Genomic DNA, 12,565 nt, shown 5'->3' with positions numbered 1-12,565 from the left:
GGCCAGGTTTTTTGAGGCTAGATTAAATCTTCCTGAAGCTGTTATCGTGAGTCCCAGATAGTTATAATTAGATGTTGGCTGTATGGTAGTTTCTCCAATTTTGAAGTTGGTCTCTTTTTTAGAAGGTCTATTTTTTTGTTAAATATCATTATCTTTGTTTTGTCAACATTAATTGGCAATGCCAAGTTTTTACTAAAGGTGTCTAAAATGTTGAGGCTCTCCTGTAGGCTTTCTTTTGATGGTGACAGTAACACCACATCATCTGCAAAGAGAAGACATTTAATATTTGTGTTGTCAAGTAAAAGCCCAGGATGTGTTGATTGATTCATTTCTTTGGCTAGTTCATTAATGAATAAGTTAAACAGAATCGGGCTTAGGCTGCACCCTTGTCTAACTCCTCTGCTTTGATTTAAAAACTCTGTTCTTGAGTTGTTGATTTTGATACAGCATTTATTGTGTTTGTATATGTCTTTTATGATGGAATAGACATTGCCCCTTATATCACTTTCTAGGATTTTTAATAACATTCCTTGATGCCATATGGAGTCGAAAGCCTTTTGGAAGTCGACAAAGCATGCATAGATTTTTCCTCCTTTTGTTTTCTGTACGTATTGATCTATAAGTGTTTGGAGAGTATAGATATGATCTGTGGTTCTAAATTCAGGAAGGAAACCTATCTGACTTTTACATAAAACATTCTTATTCTTTAAAAAGTTAAGTATTCTTGTGTTCAGGATGTTACAGAACATGTTTCCAAGAACGCTGGTCACACGTTTCTCTCTCTCTCTCTCTCTCTCTCTCTCCTCACCCCACCTTCTCAAATTCAGAATGCTTAACTGGTCAATCATTTAGCCAAACCAGTAGAATATGTAATACAATAATTCTGAACATATACCCATACATATGTTCACATAAATATCTGCTTCTCTCTCTCTAGTTCTCTCTCCTCCTGTCTTAGTCTCTCTCTGTCCTTCTCCAGGGTTAGCTCCTCTTCTCTGAGCGTCTCCATCTGTTTGAGCAGTTCTCGTTCCTGTTCCAGTAGCCCTGCTCTCTCCTCCTCCACCTTCTCTAACTCCTCCCTTTCTCTCTCCTCCTTCACCTTCTCTAACTCCTCCCTCTCTCTCTCCTCCTTCTCCTTCTCATGCGCACCCTCCTCCACCTCCCCACAGGGAACACTCCCATGAGGGGACAACTCTGCCTCCGGCGCCAGACAGCCCTTGCCCTCTTTCTCATCAGTTGGGTAGAAGTCATCAAGTGTGGTTTGGTCAAGGAGTAGAAGCTTCTGGACCTCAAAGATGCTGTCCTGTATGATAACAGCTGCCTAAAGACAAAGACATAAACACAAACACACGCACATGACCATTAACACATCCATGTTCACACTCTCTCTCACACACACACACACGTCCATTAACACATCCGTGTTCTCTCACACACACACACATACACGTCCATTAACACATCCATGTTCTCTCACACACACACACACACACACATACAGTACACACGTTCATTACAGTAACACATCCATGTTCACACTCTCTCTCACACACACACGTCAATTAACACATTCATGTTCTCTCACACACACACACATACATACAGTACACACGTCCATTAACACATCCATGTTCACACTCTCTCACACACACACACACACTAACACATCCATGTTCTCTCACACACACACATACAGTACACACGTCCATAAACACATCCATGTTCACACTCTCTCACACACACACACACACGTCCATAAACACATCCATGTTCACACTCTCTCACACACACACACACACGTCCATAAACACATCCATGTTCACTCTCACACACACACACATATACACACACACACAAACACACGTCCATTAACACATCCATGTTCACTCTCATACACACGCACATACACACACATACAAACACACGTCCATTAACACATCCATGTTCACTCTCACACACACACATATACACACAAACACACGTCCATTAACACATCCATGTTCACTCTCACACACACAAATATATACACACACACACACATCCATTAACACATCCATGTTCACTCTCACACACACACAAACACACGTCCATTAACACGTCCATGTTCACTCTCTCTCTCTCACACACACACACATCCATTAACACACCCAGAGCAATATAACTATAATAACGACCATAATAACAGTAACTATATCAGGCTTGAGAGAGGCTAGTGAAGTATGTGTGTGAGAGAGTGTGTGTGTGTGTGTTGTCTTACCTGAAGGCTGAGAAGAAGTCTGGTAAGAGAGTGTATGCATTCAGAGGCCTGCAGGGAGATTCAGGACAACATCAAACATCAACATTTATATCAGAAAATACAAAAATATGTGTCTAGTTTTGACACCTGCACCATTATGTCCCATTGAAGCCTGCAAGGATATTCAGGACATCAACATTCATAACAGAACATGTGAGATTGGACAACATTCATATCAGAACATGTGAGATTGGACAACATTCATAACAGAACATGTGAGATTGGACAACATTCATAACAGAACATGTGAGATTGGACAACATTCATAACATAAAATACGTCTCTGTGACGCCTGCAGCATTATGTCCCATTGTGAAATAAATTCCCATTGGCCAACCGGCATCACAGACCTATATATATATATTTTTGTCACAGATCGCTATTTTCACAACATGAAAGCATTCACAACATGGAGTGTCATCACAGACCGAGTCACAAATCGCTATTTTCACAACATGAAAGCATTCACAACATGGAGTGTCATCATAGACCGAGTCACAGATCGCTATTTTCACAACATGAAAGCATTCACAACATGGAGTGTCATCACCAATGTTCCCTCTAAGCTGCGCGCGTGCGCAGATGCGCAGGCCAGTCGAAGTGGCCGCGCAATAGATTTTTCAGACCGCGCATATTTTTCTTTTTTTTTTTCAGGGGTTAAAAATTTAACAATCAAACGCAATGTAGGCTAGGTAATAAACATTTAAAATACTGACATGTATGACAACCAAGCCGGATGTAGGCCTACGTTAGAATGTTTACATACAAAGTATCCATTAGGCTACTCTTGGCGGGCCCTGCTCCATAAGTTATACAGGCTACCATGGCGAAAAGAAAGGCTGAGCAGGTGCTCCAGAAAAAGGCCTGCCTAACATTTAAAGACGTGTGGCTAAATGAAGTAGTCCAAACTAACACAAAGGATGGTCCAGGTAGGATAAAACTGTCAGAGATATTTACCTATGAAGACAGGAGAGGCGTGATCTGCAAATTCTGTTCGGAGTCAAAAGCGAAAGGGGAGTTCGCTAGTGGGAAAACTTGGTCCGAGTGGAAGCTGGATTACTTAAGGCGAGACACGGCAGTTGAAAACATTGTTTTTGTGACCTCCGGTCAATTTCGAGATTTTGTGCTAGTTTGTTACCTTAGCATGTATTCTACCACCCTACTACAACAACAAAGTCCGATTTGCACATTTATGTGTTTATTTCACGAACTTTTGTGTGCTCGCGCCTATGTATTTCTCCACATTTTCTCAAAAGTTCCCATTCTAAAGTGTCATGTACTCCCGCGACCGTCATCCAAATCATATCGTGTCTCACACTGTTGGAAAGCCCTGCTTCTCCTGCATAACGCTGTGCAATCCAAATATGGACATTTCCTTTGTATTAGCAACCAATCGCGAAAGTTCAAAGACGAGTCTAAGCTGAGAACAAATCTCATTGGCTGTGTTTCAAGGCTGTTTTCTCAAAACTAGTTATTTGCGGTTTTGAGTCATTTTCCGGTAGATACTTCTCAGCCTCTGTAGCACCTATCTACACCAAACTTTCCAGTTATACACTTAACAGTATTCCGAAGACATTTACAGAGGGATTTGTTAATACATCATTCCTGGCCTGATTTATGTGACATGCTAATCAAAAAAGCATGGCAAAAATCATTTTTTTAAGGCTATGGACAGTATATTTGGATTTCCTAGGCAATGAAAGCAGATATCCTGAAATCCTTCTGTAATTTTATTGTAATCTTGCTTGTAAACAACATGAAAGAATAATTTTGCACCTGGCTTTATCATATGCTCAGATCTATCTACCGGAAATATATGCAAAATCATGCATATTTAATGAGATAATGCCTAATTTGCATAATTAAACATACACATTTCAAAAACTTGTAATACATTTATTTCTCATACTTGTGTAAGTAATCAACTGAGGAAGTTTCATGGTGATACCTATTATTTAAAATTTTTACCCTATTCAACTGTAGTGTCTCGCCTTAAAGCGTCATCTGACACAGAAAGTCCATGTGAACGCATTGAGCACATTAAGACTCGGGCACGGTAATAACTCTATTGATCAAATTCTCACCGAAACCAATGAATCCCGAGAGAGACGAATTGAAAGAGCACGATCCGACCCTGAACAAATAAAAATATTGATCGACAATGTGATACTAGCAATTAACACCAACATGTCCATGTTATCAGTTCAGGATATACACGATCATATGGCAAAATATGTCGACCTACCTCAGAGTTGGAGAAGCAAAAATTATGCTTTTGAATTCGTGGAATGTATCAACTCAGTTGTGCAGACGGAGATGATAAACAGCATAAGAAGTGCTCGTGTCCACACATTAATTGTGGATGAAAGTACCGACATCTCAGTGCATAAGATGCTTGTGCTTTACATTAAGTTTCGGGAGCAAACTGATTTCAGTTACAAGACCGTTTTTGCAGGAATCATTCAACTTTCAGGATGCACTGCAGAAAACATCCTTGATGCCATTATCAAGTTTTACGCAGACCATGCACTAGACATGAACAAAATGGTAATGTTGACTTCAGATGGTGCTTCTGTCATGTTAGGCAGACATAAAGGAGTAGCTGCTTTACTGAAGCATCAGGTACCGCACCTGACTGACCTGGTACAACTTCTTGACATTTGTGGCACATTCCAAGCATCTAGCGCCGACTGTGAATGCGGTTTCAGTCTAATGAATGCCATTAAGACAAAATCGCGCAACCGCCTTGAAGTTTTCCATTTGGACCAACTGATGAGAATTAAATCAAGACAAAAAGAGGGTCCTATAGACCCGGACAAGGTCTATAACCACTGGAAAGGGGACAAAGACAGGCGAGAGAAGATGTGAGGTAGGCTATACATTTCCAATATTTCCCATTAGATCCATTAGGCCTAATATAGATCAAAGTGATCATGATTACTGCAACAACATTTTGACATATGTTTAGTCATTAATCATGTAGGTTTATTCTGTTTGAATACATATTTGCAGTTGTTCCATGTAATGATGTAATGATTGTGCTTCTCTGTTGGTTAACCAGTTTTTCAGATGCTGCATGTTCTTCAGAGATATGTGTCTTCCATAGGCCTGCAGACAAGCCACATAGCCAGATAGGCCTCTCCCTCTCTCTCAATGAAACTAAAATGTTTTGTAGCCTAGTTTGTTGCAAACCACACCAGTTATTAGATTGTTTATTAGGCTACCTTTAGGAAAAATTACATAATACCAATTTCATAGGCTTCATTTTAATGACGTTCTACTTAAATGTTGTGCCTGCTAAGAAATGGCTGAACACTTTGTATACTTCTTACTTATTAGTTACTGATTATAGGCTACTGGATTTTATTTCTTTATACTTTTACTGTATATTTCATTATCAGTCATAGCCTCTCTAAAGCTTATTGAAGTTCAACCAAAGACATTTAAGTTCAACTAAACTGACTGGTAACACCATCATTAAAAAATGTCCCCAACATAAAGGATACTGAATAAATATCAACCTTGATGCATTTGCTGTCATCTCTTTGTATCCCCTATATGGCTAACACAGGCTCATGGTAATTTTTGGCAGGTCGCGTGGTTGCGAATTGCTCACAGTGCTAAGATGTGTGCTCAGAAAAAGAAAAAAAAATGGCTCAGTGCTGAAAAAAATTAGAGGGAACATTGGTCATCACAGACCTAGTCACAAATCGCTATTTTCACAACATGAAAGCATTCACAAAATGGAGTGCTAAATACTTATGTGACTGAAAGCTCTCGAAATGTAAGCACTCAATTAGAGGGATCTTAATATCACTGATATGAAGGGATTGACCAATTCATCTGTTCGCATCACTGTGTGGTGAACAGAACCAGAGGAACTTCTACATGAATCATACTCTTTCACAAAGAATCACATGCTGCAGTTCAAAAGAATCACATTGTGCATAGTTTAGAAGAATCACATTCTGCAGTTCAAAATAATCGTAATGCTGCAGTTCAAAATAATCATAATGCTGCAGTTCAAAAGAATCATTTAACATTAAAAAAACATGTTGATGATGTCACTTCATTACAGCACCTTAAAGATGACGTGGTGGGCGTGGCCTAGACTGGGAGCACAGGCTGGCTCCACCTCCATGACCTCAGGACTGAAGTAATTGTTGTTACCCGGCAACCAGATAAAGACTTGAAACCAAAGCATGAGGCTGACAGCAAGCTTCTCCACTAGAGACAGACAGATGAGCAGGAGGTGGCTAAGGGTTAACAAGCTTCAACATTTACCAAGTCAATCAATGGCCACAAACATATTTAATCAGACTACTGCCTGACTGCTTGTGCGCCCAATATATATATCAGAGATGCGTGGGCTGATCCAAATCGAGCGGGCGACCGCGGTCACCCGCGGTTATGGGTCAAGAAAAAATATTTTTAATGATATTCGGGTCATGTTTGGTCGGGTCGGTTAAAGAGACCCTATGCAACTTTTTCATAGTCATAAAATCGCTCAGAGATCGTTGTTTTGCTTGACTGACCAGTTTCATCGAAAACAGTAATATTTCCTCCTGCCCCCAGTGTCCCTATCCGCTATTGCAACCTTGCAACTTTCTGATGAGCGATCGTCTTCAGTTTACATCTGGAAGTCAGAGACGCATAAGGAACAAGAAGAACCACGCTAGCAATTTATATATTTATATATAGCCTATATATGTATAAATATACACGCTAAAGCTGTCGGGGAAGCTTTGCAGAGAAATATGCAAGCATAAAACGAGCGAAAACGAAAAACGAAACCTAAACCAGAGATGAAATCGCCAATCCTGCATAATTCCTCTTTAAAATAAATATGCCGTTATTTTTTGTCATTTATATCATACACATAATTGTCTTTAGAAGAGAAAGACATAATTTGCAGCATCCCCACTGAAACGCGATTCTATCCACCACATTTTGTCACGAACATGCACTTGTCGTTTCTGCGTAGACAGACCCTCGACTACACTTGACATGCAGTTGTGTTCTGTTCTCAGAGCATATGCTTTCTCTGTCTATGATCTGCAGCTTTTTTCTCGAACTGCTGGCCTCCTCAACAGAAAATTCGGCTACTGAGCAGCGAAGTTGTCGATGTGATGCGTGCTTCCCAAGTCTGATAATTTGCAGCAAGATCGAATGATAGCCTATTATGGAACCATGGATTGAACGAAAAATAAACTAAACGTTTCCCTATTAAGGAAATACTCCTTAAAGGGATAGTTCGGGTTTTAAGACACGAAGTTATATGGGTTCCCTGTCAGCAACGTTGTGCATCAGCACTGACTTACCCCCCGACAGCTTCTTGTGAGCCGAGATCCAGCCGGTTTTTGATCGTTTTTGATGCCGGACTATTTTCTTCAGCAAGTTTCTGGGGTCACGAAAGTAAAGTGTTTTTCTTCTCAAAACCATATGCGTTCAACAGAGTGATATATTTGCACCACAAAAACGTTGTCCAGCTGTCAGTAGCGCGCAGTGATAGGAATCGCGAAAAATAAGTAAGTTATAACGAGGTTTGAATTTTTCCTGGACAACGTTTTTGTGGTGCAAATATAACACTCTTTTGAACGCATATGGTTTTGAGAAGAAAAACACTTACTTTCGTGACCCCAGAAACTTGCCGGACTACTTTCTTCACCATCAAAAACCGGCTGCATCTCGGCTCACAGGACGCTGTTGCGGGGTAAGTCAGTGCTGATGCACAACGTTGCTGACGGGGAACCCATATAACTTTGTGTCTTAAAACCCGAACTATCCCTTTAATTTAATGTCATCAAGGCATATAGCCTTCAATTGGTATGAGCATGCAATGTGCCTCCTTGCGCAACTTATAAAGTGGCTTGTTGGAAAGCCTCATGTCCAGGGCTCTAAATAAACTTTTTTCAGACTGCTTATTACAATAAGCGGGTCGGGAAGCGGGTCGGGTACAGTATTTTAATAATTATTTTTTGCGGTCCGAGTTGTGGTCGGGTTAATTGAAAACGGCGGGGCGGGCCGTTCAGACACGTACCCATGCATCACTGATATATATACAATATACATACTGCATTATATATATTATATTGGACACACTTGTGTAAATTATTATAATATATCTGATATAACCACTAAACTGGATTCCACAGGCATGCTGATTTGATGGGGTTAGCGTTGGCATCCCACCCATGCTGCCTGCGGAGTGCTACCAGCAGGACATTTTGGGATAATGGTTTAGTGTTGCTACCAGCAGGACATTTTGGGATTAGGGTTTAGTGTTGCTACCAGCAGGACATTTTGGGATTTTGGCTTCGTCAGAGATGGTTTATAAAGTGAGACGATTCAGAAGAGGGTAGATTCTGGTTAACGGTAAATTCATTGTGACTTGGGGTCCGCAACTGCCACTCCCCTTTAAGAGGCAATTGGGAGGTTCGGTGTCAAAGTATTCCTATGGGAGAAATAAACATTATCTTGGATTATGACCAATCCCTTAGCCCTACATTCAGCGATGCAAGTAACCAGGGGTCAGGATTTGACTGATTCGCTTTGCCAGTTAGCAAGGCACTTCCATGTTGCCAGTATGTCCGGTGCCATTTCTCCTCATGCTGATTAGTGGCTGTTCCACTCTCAGCTCATGCACAAGCTTAGTGTGGGCACAAGCTCTCCTTATAGCTTTCTTCTGCACCTTACGTCAATCAGTAACCTGGCACTCAATTGGCTAAGTAAAATGGCACCGGGAACAAGCCCCTTGAAATGCCATGTTGAAGCCTGAAAAAAAAACTTTCAATTTTGACAATTTTCACTAGCCTAGCACTCTCATTGAAATGAATGGGGGCGGTAGAGTTCTCAACGGGCCGGGTCGGCCCGACAAACCCGACGGGACCCACGGGTTCGGGTCGGGTTCGGGTCGAAAATAATAAGCAGATGACTCGGGTCGGGTCGGTCCTCGGGCTAAATATTTCCCACTCACTGGAAAAAAAAAAAGATTAATCATCGCTGCTGTTTACCGCGAATTATCATGAATTTCTCTATGGGGATCAATATCTATATATTGTAAAGGAAGTCTGGCTGCTGCATGCAAGGTGCATGCAATCATGGAGCGGGGGCAGACGTGACGCTACTGTGTTGGGAGATGGAAGGACAGAGCTTGCGGCAGCTCTGTCATGTGTTGCACCAACATTTGAGTTCCTGTGCAAGTTCTAAGAAGCCGTCTCCTTGAACAAAATAAAATGGCAGTAGCCTATTGTTGCTGGGCTATACGTCTTCGTGAATAGCTAACGACTCATCATGAAGCGTGTATGAAGCCGTTATTGAAATATCATGCTCTGTGGATGATTCTGCCTTTTTTATAGCAAGAACAGTACGTTTTCCCATTTATATCATGTTTCTATTTTGGAAAATATCGTTTCACTAGGTTTTACGTGGGTTAGATAGGCCACTGCACATAATTGTGCCCTTAACGACCCATAGCCCGTCCGTCTCCATAGATAACATAGGAAAACTCGACCGCCGGTGTCGGGCCGCGGGCCGGGTTCGGGTAGATAATTCAAATATATGTGTCGGGTTACATCGGGCTCGGGCTTTGAAAACCCGTTGAGAACTCTAGGGGGCAGGACTTGTTCACTTTCTCCAGTTCTTATAATACCTCCATGCAAGTAAAGGCTGGCTTACATTGCACGATTTTGGTCTGTTTTAACAGTCGGCGACTAAATTTCCAAAATCGGGCGGAAATCTTGGGAGTTGTACTGAAATCGCAGCGCGCTCCCGTCATCTAAATCGTTCAGTGTAAGGTGCCAATCTTAGCGGTTTTAAGTCCGTCGGAGGCAGTCTTTTTATAGTTATGCCGTTACGACAATATCAAACATGTTTGATATTATCGGAAGTCTTTTCAGTCGTGGCTCATGCAAATAGTGACGTGAACATTAAAAACCAATAGTAGCCTTGCGCGAACATGAAACAGGAAGGGGCAAAATAGGCGACAGCTGTAGCCTTTATGATTATTTGTTATTTCATTTCTTATAATTTATTAGTCGGCTGTTCTACGTGACAGAACAACTCTATATCTGTTAGTGATGTCACACATCAAACAATGCTGCAGAAACGCGAAAAAAATACTTTGATATGAGTAGGCTATCATGTGATTTCCTGTGAATGATGACGTGTAGCCTATTGCACGATGGAAATAATTTGAAGGAATCTAGCAGCAGTCTTGTAAATAGTGACCCACAGTCTTTGCAAAATCCTAATCTGAGACTGGCCTGTGACTATACTGTGACTAAAAACTCAATGAATTGTCTTTAGATGTGAGAGGGTCTGAGACTGTAGTTTTTCAAAAATCTTTTCCAAATCTTTGCAAAGTCTGGCAATGTAAGGTAGGCTTAATGAACCCATATTCAACAAGGCACACGTCTTTCTAACATTCCTACATTGAAACTGTATTTTACAGGGAGATAAATACATAGAAAAATAACATTGTTTGCGATCTGTCTCAGCTAAGTGCAGGCCGCCTGTTCTCAACGGCACGCTGCTTCTTCACTGACTATGTTATCACTGACCACGCCCCTATAGGAGGCAGGAAGTAGTGCCATTTTGTTCCATTGAAAACAAAACCCTTTATGATTCATCTTAGTAACTAGGCTTTGGTTTAGTGTTGCTACCTGCTGGACATTTTGGGGTTTGGGTGTGGCGGGGTGTGTGTGTGTGTGTGTGTGTGCGTGTGTGTGTGTGTGTCTGTGTGTGTGTGTGTGTGTGTGTCTGTGTGTGTCTGTGTGTGTGTGTGTGTGTGTGTGTGTGTGTGTGTGTGTGTGTGTGTGTGTGTGTGTGTGTACCTTCTCTTGTGGCCTCTATCAGGAGGGGTGTTGCTTGTGGTATGTTGTGTGGGCGGGGCCACACTAACAGGTCAGTTAGTCTCCGCCCATTAAGGTCAGCAAACACTCTCAGTTTCTCCTCCAGGACCACACACACCTGCATATCCAGAGAGAGTAGGGATTCTGCACACACACACATACACACATCATCACAACTGTAAGTGAGCATATGTGTTTACTTTTAAGATATTCTACATCTTACCACACTGCACAAATAACTGTACTGTACATATCTGTCTCTATGGTTCATACTGAATATCCATATTTAATCTGTTTCTCTTTTAATATATTCTGTGAACACGCTGCATATATTTATATTATTATTACTACTATTATGATGTTACTGCTACTACACTGCACATATTGGTACATATTGTTCATACATTGTTCATAATACATAGCCATATTTATTCTGCATTGTTCATATTACATAGCCATATTTATTCTGCATTGTTCATATTACATAGCCATATTTATTCTGCATTGTTCATATTACATAGCCATATTTATTCTGCATTGTTCATATAACGTGTGTGTGTGTGTGTGTGTGTGTGTGTGTGTGTGTGTGTGTGTGTGTGTGTGTGTGTGTGTGTGTGTGTGTGTGTGTGCATAGCCGTATAAATTCTGCTCTTATAAGGTAAATGCTCATACACTGCACATGTCATTTATATTCCTCTAAACCATACCCAACAGTACACTGCTGTCTACACTACACTATATTTCTTGTCCTGTTTGTAATTGTATATCACATCACACACACACACACACCTGCGCGCGCGCACACACACACACACACACACACACACACGCACGCAGTATACTGCTGTCTACACTACACTACATTTCTTGTCCTGTCTTTACTTGTATATCACATCACACACACGCACGCACGCACGCACACACACAGTATACTGCTGTCTACACTACACTATATTTCTTGTCCTGTCTTTACTTGTATATCACATCACACACACACACACACACACACACACACACACACACACACACACACACACACACACACACAGTATACTGCTGTCTACACTACACTATATTTCTTGTCCTGTCTATACTTGTATATCACATCTCGCACTTTCTGTTTTTTTTCACTGGTTAGACGCACAGTGCATTTCATTTGTACATTATGCACTATGACAATAAAGTTGAAGTTAATTGAATCTGAATCTAATCTATGGGGTTTACTACGAACCTCGATTAGTGGGTTAACGAGGTATGTTGCTCTCAAAGCCAGGATATGCTGTGACACTAAAGTGGCTCTGTGTTAGCGTTGCTATATCACCATGGTACTTGTGCTCGCAACTAAACCTGGTCGGCAGGAGGTTTTTGTGATGTAGCGTGCATGCGCGCACCGGGAGTTTCGGTTTTGGTTTTCACT

Source organism: Sardina pilchardus, chromosome 17, assembly GCF_963854185.1.
Source record: "Sardina pilchardus chromosome 17, fSarPil1.1, whole genome shotgun sequence".
Taxonomy (NCBI): Eukaryota; Metazoa; Chordata; class Actinopteri; order Clupeiformes; family Clupeidae; genus Sardina; species Sardina pilchardus.
The sequence above is the reverse complement of the archived record's forward strand: the minus strand, read 5'-3'. Positions refer to the sequence as shown.